At 38.4% G+C, this 17,006-nt stretch overlaps 1 protein-coding gene across 1 annotated transcript in view; it reads right to left on the bottom strand.

Annotated features, from left to right (window-relative positions):
* Window positions 1-17,006, bottom strand: part of DDX10 (DEAD-box helicase 10) — a 201,208-nt gene that overhangs the window by 126,353 nt on the left and 57,849 nt on the right. The gene's annotated exons all lie outside the window — the stretch shown is intronic.

Here is a 17,006-nt window from a genome sequence, read left to right as displayed (position 1 = left end):
ACAGTTATAGGAAGTTCACAGAAGAGAGACTGGAAGGATGAAGAACATTTAAAACAATGTTTTTATTTTCTCTGCATATAAAAGTTAAGAATCTTTGCCCTTAAAAAGAAAAATATATTAAAAATTTTAAAATTCATATAACAAGTGCAGAGATGCACTCTGTTTCGTAATACAAGAACAAGACATTACATGAAATTAAAGTCAAAACTGCACTAGAAGGCAGGAAATTCTTTTTCATATAATAGGTAATTAGGTTGTGAAACTCATGCACAAGTAGTAACAGATATCAAGAATTTGGTTAGATCAATAATGCATTACACTTTACAGAACTACAGGGTATTTGGATATAATATCTCCTTACAGAAAAAAAAAAAGAAATCTGCAAAAGGCATTTGTTCAGTATCTTTCTCTCCATGTTTATATCTAACCAATAAACACAAAAATGAATGCTCTGGAATTCTTGTGGAATCAGACAGGTATTTTTTAGCAAAACATTTTTATTAAAATCAAATTTTGAGAGACTTCCTTCATATCAGAGACCTGTAGAGGAAAGAAGCCTCTAATTAAAGAATGTATAATCAGATGCTGGGTTTTCATGATTTTTTTTTTTTTGTTAAACACAATAAAAAAGTATCTGTATGCTGAAATTTTCCCAACAACTAGAAGTATTAGTTTTAAACATGTCCATTGAAGCCAGCCAGCTCTGAAACACGTGGCAGTTGCCACCACCGAATGCGATGCAGCCAGCACAGAGGTCCCACCTGTTGAAATGTGGGTGCTTTATGCCAGAACTTACATGGCTTCCATCACCATAATCATCTGAGCACTCCAAAATTAGTATGATTTATCCTCTCAAAAATATACTGTCTTCTTTTCACAGGTGAGTAAAGATAAATAATTTAGACACGCGCACCTGTAAATCCGTGAATGAACTTACACGAATAACCATTTAAGCTTAAGCACAGAAGTTCAATGCTTTGCAAAAGGGCCGGACAGATTGGGTGACCTGCCCCAGGCCATGCAGAAAGCTCTGTAACACTTCCTACAGCAAACTGTCTCTCTCTCCTTCTGTAAGCAGTTACCTTTTCTCACCTTCTGAGTCTACACAGAAAATTCCATCCACCTTAACCCATGTACCTCAGTGCCTTTAAAACACTGAAAAAGAAAAATATCCTATTTCATAGCTTCAAGAACTGAAGAGTTCATCTGCTGAAAAAACACATTTATACAATGCAGCACTTCGCTGCACTCAGTTTGGCAATGCCTGCGTGGAGAGCAAGGGATGCTGCTGCTACTGCTGCCTCAGTGTTTTCTCATTCTCTGCTGAGCAACCGTTAAAAAAAAAAAAAAAGTATATTTTACGTGCTTCCCCCTACCACTCTGCCTACAGCAGTCAGCTGTCAAATCCAGGTCTGGGGCTGCTGGCACGTTACTCTGACTACACAGCTGGGGTTAGCAATACTTCTCAATCTGAATCTCAAGAGGGAGTTCTTGGGTAGGTTTTTTGATTGGGGTATTTTTTGTTGTTTATTTGTTTTAAGATTCTTTCAACTAAAGTTTTAAGTGCTTTCATCAACAACCCATGTGTTAGAATAGCCTAACTAGTCTAGACCCAGTGTTTAGAAATGTTGCCTGTTGCGTATGCAGCCAGCCACCAAAGCTTTCTGATACAAGCACGGCCCATTCAGATCTTAGAATTCATTTAGTCATCAACAATTTGGGGGTTTGCCAAACCGGTATTGAAAGTGACAGATGTTCACAAAATAATGTCTGACAACTGCAGCAGCTTTCTGATAAAACAGGAGTATGTTTCACTGGCTTAACTGCCATTAGCATAGCCAACGTAAAATAAGGAATACAATAAAAAGGTGAAGTATCAACAATTCATACATTTTAAATTCACTGATGTCCCAGAAGAACTAAAAAAATTCTAATTGTCACTGCTAAACTCCCATTTCTGTTTACATATCAGTGTGTTTCTGCCTTCTCTCCCAAAATCTACTGTTCCTCATATACTTTTACTTGTATTATTATTGCATATGCCTTTTGGTTGAGCAATACCTTCTCTGAAATTTGCCTAGAACAAAACAAAACCAAAAAAACCCAAATCCCTTCCCTCCCTGTAAGTAATTAGAGCTAACACTAAGCAACAGTTAGGTGACTTTGCTGCTGCTCCTGGCGCACACGGGGCATCTGCCAAAGTTCAAGCTACTAACCATAACCACGTACACTGAAGGAAATCGTGTAGGCTGAGTAGCCCCAGAGGGATAACTTGGCTTTCCTCAAATCTAGCTACTCATTACCATACACCGCCATAACATAAACACTATCCTCCAGCATCTCAAACTACATGTGAAAGTAAAGAGGATTGCTTACATCACAATTATTCCTGAAAAATGGTTCAGGAACTCCTACCACTGTTCCCTGGGATGAACAGGAAATCTTCACATTCAGCCTTGATTACACACAAAAATGAGCTCAAGATGGTATCTACTCATTCTCTTTCCTGAAAAAGTCTAATGACCAACATTTCAGACTAAATACAAGGCTGGGAAAGTCGGCAGATTTATCTTTCTGCACAAAGAAAACTGATTGGAGAGAAATTCTTTCTCCCGAGTCAGCTAACTCCTGCATTTGTGATACAGTCAGCACTCATGAAAGAAAAATAATGTACAGGAAGTAAGAGAGAAGGGAACAAGTGAGGCACAGCTCCTGTGCAAAAGTAAGTTTATCCTATAACCATCATATGAAATATCTTCAATACCAAAATTGCCTGAGAGAGGAGTATACCCTGCTTTTCTGCAGCCTTTGCTAATTGCCTTCTAAAACAGGGCATCATCCAGACAATCACAAAACAAACATGGAAAAATTCCTGCGAAGAGCTGGTAGTCCTAGCTGAGACTGTAAGAAATACCACAAAAAATAAAATGTTAATCATCAGACTCTTGCCACTTGCATTAGCAAAATCAACCCCATATAAAATGTGCTGAGTTCAGAGACTCAATAATAAGGCTTCTTAGGAAAGGCATTGGAAGCAGATGTATTTGGGCTACATCTTTTTTATAAACATATACACACACACGAATTTCGTACATATGAAATGACATATATAAAAATTAATATTTTATATGAGACATTTTATCTTTATACATTATATACATATACACTTCGTAGATATGAAACATATAAGGGTTAAATATTTTATGTATACAACTTATATATCTTTTTTAAAAAAAGTTTAAGACAACCCCAACCTGCCACACAACTTAGTCATGCACTGAATCCTGAGCAGCTGGTAGCCTAGTAAGTCAGTAAATTGACTCAACTGAAAAGAAAACAGGGTCAATTCCAATTTATCTCTGATCTACTCGCCGACCTTATCCTTATGACAACTATAAATTTAAACTATATTATCCTCGCAATCCTATTAAAGTAGGAGAAGAATGCAATTTCATCAGATGGAGTTTGACATTCAGATGCCCCAGGTCTCACAGCACAAGCACTGAATTTCTATTTTGTACCAAGTCCTTTTAGGCTGTGAACATGGCAAGTGCAGTAGCTATACACTCCAGCAGGTTCTCAGGAAGGACAGTTTGAAAAGGCAGATGATAGATAGCCCTAAAATGCTCTCGTTGATAGATTTCAGCCCCTCGGCTGAAGGTAGGAAAATGGCAAAAGTCTGTCTCAAGACAGTGAAACTCAGTTATAACTCATTGGTCTAAGCAGGACAGGAAATCCTGCTTTCAGAACGCTCCAAAGATAAAAGCTAGAAGATATACAAAAAGAATAAATAAAAAAGGAAAGGATAAGTTTAAAAAGCCCCAACGTGCTGTTCATACTCACATTACAGGGTATCATCAGACATAAGCTTTGACCTTCAACAGTTTTCCATCGTTTTACAAATGCAAGCAAGAGGGGCTACAGACACCCAGTTCACAAACACCGGACATTAATGTACACAGAACTGCCCAATGAATTTTAAGCAACCTATGTTTAACAAAAAATAATTTTTTACCTAGCATGGAAAATGAGTTCATAGCATGTGCTCAGAGTGAACAAACTCAATACAGGAAAACAAACCGGTTACAGGTTCACAGTTAAAAATAATAACCTGGGTTTCTCCCACCGCCTTAAATTTCCTTAACTGCTATATAAGCTCTCATCACTGAAGAACTTGAGTCACCCTACATTAATTATGCTTAAAGACACAGCTATACTTGTGAAAAACTTCATGTCACCCATATCTAAACAACTGGTTGTTATTACGCTGAGCCACCTCATTAAACATTCCCAAGGTAAACCCTGGACACTGACACCTGTAAAGATACTTTCGAGCTTTGCTCTTTGCAAATATGTTCATGACTTCCAGCAACAGACAGTACTTTTTCTATGAATGACAAATGCCCACCATATTTCAAGGAGGATGAAATTCTAAAGGCTTTGATCAAAAAGCACCTAGAAGAATTAAGAATATGAAAGTTTGGGTTTAGTCTTGAAACAAATTTAGTAGATGTGGCATTTGGAATTTAAATACTCATTGTATTTTACTGATTTTGGAACAACATTATTAGCCTAGCTTACAACAATTTTCCTTCCCCTTTACCACCCCCAAACTGGAACATTACTCTTCTCCCCATTCTTTGGGCACGCATGCACTCCGTTTCCTGAAAGCCAACCTGAGACATACTTTTTCACGCACACTGTTTCCTATGGTCCTTCTGTCCAGGCACTGAGCTCTAGGTTACATCCCAACACAACCCGAGTCCTCTGAAACCCTGCACAAATATCACTGAAGACTATTTGAAATATGTACAAGGAAAAGAACACTTAGATCAATGATCCAAATTTAAAAGTTTTAATATTTAATATTAACATTAACCTGCTGAATATGTACCTCTATAGAACTTCCACCTGAATTTAACCTGTTTTTGATAAAAATACTTTAATGTAGACTTCAGCTTTCCTGCTGCAAAAATGAGAACTAATTTAGTCAGGAATATGTCTTTTAGAAGCACTGCTTTTCTCAGATTAATAACTTGAGGAAAGAGCTAATAATTCGCCAGCTGTAAAAGATTTAGACACAGTTATACATGCGTAAAAAATGCTTTTGATAATTTTTGTGGATTTGACCTAGCTTCCTCCTTCCATTCAGACTTGAGAGCTAGAAGGAACAGTACAACTACCTATTCCTCCAGTTTAAACATTAAACTCCTTGCCATTAATTCCCCTTTATCGAACTGGGTGACTATCTTCAGAGTTACCATATAACCCACCAGGAACCACGCCACAAAATCACTCCTTCAGGAGAGAAGGAGTGCTGCAGCATTCTGTTCCTGAAAAACAACTAAAGCAGCAGACAGAGGTGAGACACAAGGAAGCACAGATGTCTGCTATCGGGGTAGCTCAACCTCTCCAGTGGCAGAGGCCGTGTGCCAGGTTCAGCCCTGTGGAAGCAGCTGTGACTTCCCTGCGGAAGCGCCAGCCCTGCCCACGGGAGCCTCTCACAGCAGCGGCAGCCTGCAGCCCTAACAGCCTGGCTCCCCGCAGCCTGTCCCGCTCCCGTCCTCCCACGGGGACACAGCCACAGCCACAACCCCATCCAGGCAAAGATGAGCAGCTGGGAGAAAAAACCTGATTGCCAGTCTGTCACCCGCCTCACCCCAGCAAAACCCAAGCGCCCCAAAGAGTCTCCTCCCTAAGTCCCTTCTCCTTCACCATAGGGGGAGAGTATCTCCTTAGATACTCTTATCTAACTGATATCAGTTGCTGTATCAACCTGGTAGCCAACATCTTGCACCAGGAGAGAACGTGGCCTTTTCTAGATTCTCTTCTAATGTTCAGGCAGGCACAAAATCATAACATAAAATAGGATTAGCTCCAATTTACATTTACTCTGTAGATATTGTGGCCAAGAACTTTCAGTGCAAGAGAATATGCTGGTAGGTTGGTACAACCACACAGGCAAGAAACCAATCTAGCTGAAGACCCACAGAAAAAGGACAAGTGAGATCAGTTTTCAACTACATCAGTTACCACCTATCCCAACAGTAGCGCAGCGTGGATGCCAGGACAGCCCTTTTGAAAGGCCACAGCACTTACGCTATATGAAGATGAGTACATAACAACATCATTATTTGAAATTCCTTTTAACTGTTATTTCAGCAACTAAAGCAAAAATTGAAAACAACATGCCAAGATGTGTTTCATTGAGATGTTCACACTTGATAGAAAGATTCAACCTAAAATTACATTTCAATTCTCTAGTGTTTTTTCACCGGAAGAATTCAGCGTTTCTCATACCACTGTTTACTGGTTAGTCTCATCTCAATTTACCCAGTAAATATTTCATTATAGCTATCTTGGTTTTAATCATTAGCAGCTGTTCTACATTACATCATGAAATGTATTAGAAGAGTATTATTGCTCATAAGTGCTTAAAAAGTGTCCAAAGGTAAAATAAAATATGAAGATGTTATTTTTCCAACCATAAAAGAAGGTTATCAGTAACAGAGAAATACCAAGATTGATTAGTTTCAATGACCCACTCAAAGATTCAGCTATACTAAAAAGAATAGAATACTTCTTGAAAATGGAGAGAAGTCAAAGTAATTTATGCTTTAAATTTCCCAGAGAGAGAGTACAGCCACAAGAACAAAATTGGCTAATGAAAATATAGCATTTCCTTGGCTTAGAGTAAATGCCGATCTTGAAACCAAAGAGAGAAAAATTACCTGCAGACATGGAACATAAAACTTTTATTTTAAGGCTTGCCTTGTTAAGCTAATTATAATACTTGAGCCAGCAAGGAGCAGAAATTTGACTCAAGTTCAGTCAGTCAAAATATTCAACCTCCAACTCCCACACCATCTTTTCCATACCTAAGGAACTATGGGATGCCTTCCAAATTACTTGCAGCATTTGATAACATTCAGTAACAAAGTGTCCCTAAGCTAAATGCTGCCTTAATTTGCATTTGCACATTGCATTTTCAATTTATATCATATCATTCACCTCCTCCATAACAGTATCACATTTTCTTCTCACATTCTTCTGTGTGCTAAAATAAAGTCTCTCTTGCAGGCCAAAGGAATATTTGCTGGCATACCTTTATTTTCAGCTGCTGTCCTCTTATTACGTCCTCTGCTGTCTTTATTCTTCAATGCAATATTCACCTCTTCAACGCAACACGAAAAAATTAGTTAAAACCACTTACTAGTAGTGGTGGATTTTGAATCTCTTCATGTCTTCAGATCCAGATAGGATGCCTTTTGAAAGATGCACTGAAGCAAAATTCAATTTTTGCATTCAATACAGGAGTGACAGAGTAAAATATCAGGGTTATGATATCCAGGGAAGTCAGACCAGATGACCACTTCCCTTTACATCTATAAAAGGTAACTACTGTAGCACTAAAGAGCTCTAAGGAAGGGGAGGGCGGGGGGTTCACATACCAGATGACTAGTCAGTATTCTAAACTATGGTAGTGAGCAACACACTAAACACATATTTTAAAAAAATCAGTGCAAAAGAGGTAGTATAAATTTTCGCGAAACATGACGTTAAGAGAAACAGGAATCTGCTGACAGTATCCTACAGGCTCCCCAAGGATCAGGTTGGAAAGATGCCTCATACATTTGTCATCCCCATACAAAACCACAGCCTTTCAGCTCTGGTCTCTCACCTTATCCCTCCTTTCTCCCTTCAGTCCCCCCTTGACATCAGTCCCAATAACTTCTGTCACAGCTATTTACAGAGCTTTCTTTTACAGTACGTCTCCATCTTCCAACTCTGTTTCTAAACTGGTCTAAGAGCTGTATGTACTAGAAATGCCCATGCAAAATTTGTGTCCTAAAGCTGGAAATAAGACGAGTATTTTTTTTCAGTCCACTAATCAAAATACACTTTACATCAACACTCCCTGACCTACCAGTCTCTCATTGATAGCACCTCTCCAGATGGTATACTTATTTTTAAAAAGCTTCAGCTTTTTGTGACCACCATAAAAATGAATAGATAAACAAGAACTTATTTATACTTTTCAGACAACATTGTTGGGGAAGCTGTTGGAACAAAAGCTAGAGAAAGTAACAAATTACTATAACCCACAGCTGTTAAATAAATAAACCACCCTAGTCTTTTATCTGAGACCCTAAGATTGCTCCACAAATGGCAGTGAAAACACCATGAAAACAAAGACTCAGAATTTTAACTTCATTCTGCAAATATACTTGCCATTTCCAATTCAAGTGAGTCCCAAATTTCAACCTGAAGTGAAAACCTCAAGAAACAGCACATTAGAAAACACACTGAACACCTGTCTTGCAAATACAGTATTCATTCATGAGCCAGGACGTGTAAACTTTCACAGAACTTCTTAGAAGTTGCCCTCTTCCCATGCCCAATCTCACATTAACTAGACATCACAGGAAATAACAGCAACAGTTCACAGAGGTTTATTCTTTAGCAGAGATGATGTAATTCTGGGTCAGCATGCAATTCCCAAAATACATGAGCAAACTGAGGAATTACCCAGTTCTGCAGGCCCAAATCAGTGAATCCCTGTGGCTGGAATATAACAGAATCCAGCAGAATGTGTGCCTACTGCATTACAAGTCTGTAAACAGCTGTGGCTGAAGTACATTTTGGCTTTCGGTGTATCTTAATGTAAACAAGCCTCAGATGGAAAGGCTTAACACAGCTGTTAATATGCATTTTAGTAATATGAGTTTATTCTTCTATTTCTCTTTGTTAAAAAAAAAGTTTGGGGGTGACATTGGGATTTGCAACCTCTCCAGAAAGATCCCCTGCCCTGCATTAATGAGATATAAAGAAGCCAAATGCAAGAACATCACCCAGAAGTACAGATCAACAAAACTCAGTAGTAGTACTGAGTACTGTATACATGGGGGAAGTGATGACTGTAAAAATAGTATTTCCCAAAAATTATGAGGTATATGCATTATTTCTCCACCAAGGCAGCAAAAGACCTATGGAGACAGAAATACATACTGTCCTTTTATGCCGTGCAAGATCCGGCCCTTCTATTGTGAACCCAATGGAAAGCTGCCACCGCAGAGCTGGTGTTTTGAGGACTCTAGCACTCTGACACAGAGATAAGAAAGTGCCAATGTAAACAAAACATCAGCTAATATTAATTTTGCTCAATGCAGAGATTATGGAAACAAGGAAGGCACTTTCAGCAACTCCAGTTTAAAATGAACAGTGGCAGTACTAGCTATTATTTCAGATACTGGTTTGTATTCGCTTCCCAGCATGCTCATAGCAAGGTTGGCATGGCACAAGTATCTCAAAACACACTCCTTCTCTTCCACACTGCTAGTTGACAAACCTAGTTTTAATCACCATACAAGTGAGGTTGGCTTATCTTCTCCAGCTGCCTTCCTGGCAACTGCAGTATCTCTACAAGAGGCAGGGTCAACGTTACCAAAAGAAAACCATGAAACACAGCATTTTAAATAATACTTTGTGGTCTTGGTTATGTAGGGGACACACTGGAGAGAAATTATAGCTATTTAGCTCCTCAAAAAGTTACCTTTGTCACTTTGTTTTCCCATAGGCTCCCCTCCAACTCAAGGACATCACCACTTCTTCCCATCTGTATGCTTCCCCGCCCCCCCCCCTTTTTTTTTTCAGGGATTTACTAACATTCCTATTTTCTTCAGACATGTTTGCCAGACATCTCACTTCTCAAGCACAACCCTATTACTTCACAGGAGCCTATTCAGAACATACAGGGCCATAAGGAGCAGGTAAAGCAGTCCATCTTGATCCGGTGAGCATCAGTTAGATCAAGATTTCCTGCTGGAGGAATAAACGAACACGCAGCTCAGGCAAAGGAGAGAAACAACCCTGCGTTGAAATAAGCAGAGAGCTACCACGGGAACAGCGTGGTATAGGTAGTGAAGGATGGAAAGACCTCTAAGACTTCCCCATCAGCAATTTATACTTCATTTACTTTTGACGCAAATAAGGCTAGTGCCTCTGGTCTTAATTGTTTTATTTTCCTTTCACTCATTCAAAGCAAAGCTCCTTTTAGAGATTTTTATCGCCAGAGGCAGTAGCTGTTTCTTTACCCAAGATGGAGAGCAGAGAGCCCAGCCTGCAGAGAGACTCCCTCCCCATTGTTCTTGCCAATGGTACGACTCTTCACAGCTGGAACAAATCAAAGACTCATGGAAACAAGGAGCATCAACTCCACGTGACCAAGCAGATTTTCTGTGATGATTGGCCTAGCTCCTAGTCAGTCAGGAGGACACTATTTAAAAACAGTGTACTATACACATTTTTCCTTTTTAAAATAGTCATTAAATTACAATTTGCATGTTAGTGATACTGTAATGAATTACCCAGGGACTCATTTTGGCTAACAGCTGATGAATCGTTACCAAAACCACATATTCTTTTCCATAATTATCAAATGATTTTAGCTAAAAATTACACAGCTCAGATAAGAATTCAGAAATCTGCCCCAAAATATTGTTTAAAATGTGCATGGGTACTTTGTTAAGCGATGCTTACAGTAGCAGATGTCGATATCGGAGAAGACATCCACATATACAAAAAAGAACAATTCTCATAATTTTGACTACACACTGCTGGTCTGCTTTATTACTGTTTCAGGAAGCAGCATTTCCTTTAAAAATTAGTGCTGTATAATTTCTAGTAGCATTTCACAATTTTAGCACTGAACTTCTAGAAGATCACTTATCCAAAAACCATGTCATACTTATAAATACTTCCAATGCCATCACTCAGCAAGCATTCAGGCACTAATGATTTTAAAGGAAACTGTGGCATTTTAGAATTTACAAATCCTATGGATTCAGAGAATATTGATTACAACTAGGCAGTTTTAATGCAGAGTATTTGGCTCATTCACCCTCATCTATGAAACTGCTGCAATATATTAAACAAGACTATAAATCAGTGATTAAGCACACTTAAAACTGAGGGTACTACTGCAGGCCTTGAGTAACCTACTAAAAGTATTTAACAAATGATATTTTAGTGAATCATAATAAATCATACAGTACGCTAATATCTCCTGAGATACAAAACCACGTATCTCTCTCAGTCATTTCAGGTCTACTCAATCACAAGACAAAGCATGCCTCATTGCAACCTGAATTCGCACCAGACGCTGAAACCTGAGCATGTAAGTAATGTTCTAGCCTGCTCACATCACTCTGCACTGCACGGATCATCAATCCACCAGAAAGATCCTTCGCTAAGAACAGGTTCACAACTTACATTGTTAAACACGAGTCTCAAAGTACTTCGGTACACATTAGCCACAGAAACACTTTGCAAAATAGCTTCCTCTCATTAGGACAGCAAACGATGCAGGTTTGGCAGAGTGAAGATAACTTGTGAGGCTGCTTCAGGTAGCAAATAGAATTAGGGATTGAAATAGAAATCATTAGAGAGAAATCTGAAGATGGATGTGGAGCAGACAGAAGGGTGCTAAGGCAACTAACCTGAAAGAGCAATGAAGAAAGATTAAAACAGTAAGTGATCTACGGATCTGGAGTTTAACGTGGATTATGGGTTTTTACAAAGGACCATCTGAAAAGCCTCTGTTATACAGTTTAACCTAGCAAGTAAGTCATGAATATTCTACTTAAAAATAATAAAGCCAGGGGAATAAACATCCCTGCAAATCTCAAAAGCAAAAGTTGTCCAAGAACGCAAAGAAATGTTTTTGCTCTGTCCCTTGCGTAGCTTACAGAAGCACTCCTGAATGGCAAGACTTTTTAAAATTACATAGAATATAATATAACTGGACATCATAGACATTCTTAAAAAACAAGTTTTGGTTGTACTTAAGGTACTGAAATTGCAGAGGAAGAAAATGTGATTTCTTTAAAATTTTCCATGCGCTCTGTGGAATGCATTCTGTGTTGGCTGCTGCACATAAAAGAGGGTTGAGGTACCGTCAGCAGGTTTCATTTCCATTCATGGCTGATAAAAGATATTTTTTCGTAACACTGTACTCTTGAAGCACTTTGGCTAATATCCAAATATAGGCCTTCTTCACTTGTATGCAAATATTTTGTACTTCATATAAATCATTACTTGTTATAATTCAACTAGAAATACACAAGCACACTGTTACTAGGCTGAGAACCTAAGGCACTTACGTTCTATAGGAAGGAGAATTTATGGTATATAATGCATCACAGTATTGACTTTTACTTAACTTAAAACCAAGTAACTACTATATTTTCTATGCCAGAATGCTAGCTTTGCAACATGTCTCCAAGGAATAATGCTCTTTTTATAGCTAGTGGCCTACCCAGAGCAGCCGCCTTCTCTTGGACACAACACATTGCTACAGCAAAAGCAAAGAGGGCTATCTGTAAGGGAAACATCATCACTACCAGAGTCAGCCAGCTCACTCCATTGCTTCTTCCCTCCTCTGGATATTTCCTATCTCGCCATCCTCCTGAAATGCACCGTGGAGACAAAGCCACACATTTAATATGAATTAATATGAAAGCATAAGAGCTAGTGAGAGCTGGTAAGAGGACTGAGAAGACACTTCACACATAAAAAGCAGTATATAAACACAAGATAGATTTTCACCAATCTCATAACATGAAAAAGGAGAGAGATCCCATTCAGAAGGAAAAGTCAATGTAAGAGAAGCAATCAAGATGAATGACAACTCTGAAAATTAATTTTGATTTCTCTGGCTGGTAACAACATCACAGATGAAAATTCTAGAGGATTATGTCCTCACTTTGGTACACATTAAATTATGTTTCCTTGATGCATTTTCTGTGCAAAGTCCACGTTACAACTAGCTATCTCTCTCTGCTTCTTGGCATAGACTCCCCTATCATGTCTAGTTAGGGAGACTTACCCTTGTCTGTACAGATCCAGTTCATAATATTTTGGTTTACAGTGTTCATGTGTCTGAGAAGTGTAAGAAAATGTCTTTACATGTAATATTATTAGATTATGAGGCAAGTCAGCTAGCTGAGACAGAGTCACGACATATAAAATAATTTCCCCCCATAGCCACAGTATTCAAACAGCAGGCTCTCTGAGAGTCCAGACTAACTCCAAGGAATCTGCAAGTACTATTTAAGGCAGCCTTCTGTACAGTTATGCCTACTACAGTGTTCCAAGCAGCCAGGAAGTACCCCACTTGAAAAGTTTTAGGGGTCCATAAATCAATAGATGGGGGAGGAGGGAAGGACAGCAATCTTAAGAACTCAGTAGTTTAATATTCTCTATCCTAAAGCAGAAAATTCAATAGCAGAAGACAAGTCTGACAGTATGCGATATGTCTGACAAGATGACTAAAATGAAAGCATAAACAAATCCAAGAAAAACACTACTATGGGCTCAATCTTAGTTCTCAAAATAAATAATGCTTGAAGTTTAAGAAGTGTAGCCTTTGCATTTCCAAATGCAACAACTAGTTTCATAAAATTAGCATTAAAAACAAAGTTTGTAACCAGGGAGTACTTACAGTCTTTGCAACATCAATGCTGCTAATACTGTTAAATGCACTTTAAACAAATAATTTCCATAATGTTAACACAACAGCTAAATACTGCATATCTGCTAATGGCTCTATGCATATAGCTGACCTTCTTTTTATACATAAGAACACTGTAGTTCTAAATAAGTCCCATGAGTTATATCAGTAGCTAAAAATCCTGACATATTTAAGTAAAACTCATAAATAGGGCAGCTAGTGAGTACCTCTTAAAAATGTGCTGAGAAGCTCATAACAAAATTGTAGTATCTGACAAGGTCTTTCACCTTATCCAAGGTTTCTTCTTTTATACAGCAGTGCAGAGAGAACAGATTTTTCTTTGTATCTGTTGTCACAAAATGACAGAGTACGCACGCAGCCAGGGGCCACACTAAGACAGGGAAAGAGGAAAGAGTGAAACAGAGCCGTAACTCGCGCTATTAACAGAACTAACATCAGACGTGTCTCACTTCACACCATGACATACCTTTCACTGTTAGGTTGGGTACCACGGACATTCAACAAAACCAAAACGTTCTAAGAAAGCCACAAAAATCCTCTTCTATTCCATCATCAGTTTAAATAACCCCTGCTCCTTTTGCCTAGTTCCCTTCCCTTGTTACAAAGATGGATGAGCCCACCCCACCTACGACTGAAGGTCGGTGCAGTACCCCATCACACAGGACACTCAAAGCCAGCCTAACACCTTCTCTTGCTCCTTCTTCTACTGGAGAGGCTAGGGAAGACACAAAGATGAGGAAACGATGGTATCTCTAACAACAGCTAATCAAAAACTCAAACCAAATGTAGTATTTCCATTTACAAAAACATCCTGAAGCTCAACAATCACAGCGGGACTGTTTTGCTGTCAACAAGAAGCATAATATAAGAATAGCCAAATTGCAAAATCAATCACACACATTAGAAGCATAAATGCAAACTGAATTCAACCTTTGTGGGCATACTCATAATCTCCCAATTAGATGATCCCACACTAATGTTTCCACAGGACTCCTACCTTATTTAGCACAAAGAATAGATTTTAAAAAAAAACGTAACTGATCTAGTCGAGTATATACTCTATGTTCATACTCCTAGACACTCTGCAGCATTTGATACTATTAATTAATGCACTGCCTCATCACAGAAATGCAGCAATGATCCAGTACACTGCAAACTGGTTCCTGAGTCCTCCCTACAAGGACACTCCACCACACAGCAACAGCAAAACTGCACTCACGCTGCTCAGTGCTTCTCACACCCCAGAGGAATCAGTTCTTTCTAATTTTTTAGATATGAACTGATCTACCTTAATGCAGTAATACACACTTCAAAACTTTTATCCAGAAAGTAAACAAATGGGAAAAAAATATAAAAAGTGTTGCAAGTTACCAATTTGTTTTTAACATCCACAAAATGTGGTGCTGAGGTATACACGTGAAATTAAAGATGCACAATGCCTGAATCTGTCTATGTAATTTCTATTATGTGCATTTGTATACCAAAATATTAAAAGACAATATATGGTTAGCAATAGAAACCTTTATTCTCTTATTCCTACTAAAAATAGAATCCTTACATTTAAAGCATTCCCCTATTTATCAACAATTTTCACAGCAACATAAGGTAATAAACACCACACTACCGTATGCATCAATCAAGACTAGTTCCCACAGCTAGGCATAGTATGCTCTGCAGTTCTGCTTTCTAAAAACGACATATTGCACTACCGTAGGCATTTCTCTAGGAGATTATTAAAATTATATTTAAGTTCTTAATGATACAGATCTTGAAACTTCTGATTTTTTGTTCACAGCTGCTTAGAAGAATAACTAAGTTTTTCATTATTATGCCTCCATGTCCAAGAGGTTTCAGGTGATACAAGGTCTTCCACACTTGCACACTAAGTACAAACCACTAATCCTTACCGCAGTTTATCAACGCTGAATCACAGAAAATAATGTCTGACTTCCCTGAGCATAAAGTAACCTATAAATGTTTAATGCTGGAAAACTGTGAAAAGGTTACCCAGTGAGGTTCCAAATTACTTTCTAAATCACTGGTACTTTTCATTAAATCTTTTTTGCTCATTCTTTTATGTCAAAGTTTCTCCTTTTACCATTTGCTGAACAAAAACTTCCCAATTCACTTTCCAATGTGCAAAAGCAACATGAAATTGTGTATTTCAGCAAGGAAAATCACGGGAGCGCTATGAAAGCTGTGAGAACATCTTTCTTTAACTAAGGCAGAAATCTTTTACTCCACTTTGGTTTTAAAACAATGATTTCTTTTCTACATGAAATTGAAATTTATTAATAAATATAAGCTACTGCCAGGCAGTGGCTGTGCCGGGGCAGGACAGCTCAGGCTTAGAATAACAGGAACAGAAAGGTAATTCCAGGAGCACCCTCCTCCCATAGTTCTGGGACAAGACCACAACCTGCGGCAGCCTCCTCACCGGAGAGGCGAGAATGCAGGCAGTGGTTAGGTTACCGTGCAACTGCTCATCTTCAACAAAGTTAGCTGATAAAGCTAGTTTATAACACTTCACTAAACACTAAAGGAAAGATGCTACTTATAAATGCAGCTAGTGGCCTGATCAGCATAAGGCCATGACAAGTGCCCTGCGCCCTGTGTTAAATAACAGCACAGAAAAAGAAATATTTAAAATGCCAGTTGGAGAAATAAATGCTTTGCTTAACAGGAGGCTCCCCTTGCATGCATATAAGTTCAGAAAAACATCTTGCTGAAGCAGATGGCTATTTCACTTGGATCTCTTTACTACAGAGACATAGTTGCTAGATAGCAAAGGACACACAAAAAATTCACAATATGCACATACCAAATCTACTTCATAGAAATCATCTAAAAAAAACCTGTAACATTGTATTTAGAGATTAAATGAAAGAAACATTTCTCAGAACACCAAGCACAGAGAAATCCTGAATTATAAAACTACTTGCCAAGGGAATGAAAGATCTACATGAATACTTTTAATAAGCCTGTATAACCATGCTTTACAAGAAGTGCATGCACTCTCTCTCTGTCTCCGTTACTGGCTCAATTCCTAATAGCAAAGGTCCTGTTGAAAGTAAAAATCATGGTTTGAAGGTTACGTTATTGTAAAGATCGTTTGTTACGATTTGTATTGGGAAGTGGCTCATCGTGTATTGCAATTTGCTTCCCACTGCCATGAACTGCGGCACAGCATCAAAATTATGATGGCAAGTGGCAGCTATTTTAGAGAGGTACAAGCAAATTAGCAAGTGATAATTAAAACTGTGACAATTTCCCAGGTATTCAAATCATGTTATTCATAAATTAAAGCAACTGCAAGGATATTCATTACGCAAATAGAATTACTTTCTGCTAATAACATAAAATTATAAAAGTGTAAGTCACACCACTTATCATTTGGGAGCAATTCTGACCTCTGATACATATTGACAAGACATCTGGCTTCAAGTGAGTATTCTGCAAAGAGCAGAATTTTCTC

This window comes from Gavia stellata, chromosome 1 (assembly GCF_030936135.1).
Source record: "Gavia stellata isolate bGavSte3 chromosome 1, bGavSte3.hap2, whole genome shotgun sequence".
NCBI classification, from domain to species: domain Eukaryota; kingdom Metazoa; phylum Chordata; class Aves; order Gaviiformes; family Gaviidae; genus Gavia; species Gavia stellata.
This window is presented reverse-complemented; position numbering and strand designations above follow the sequence as displayed.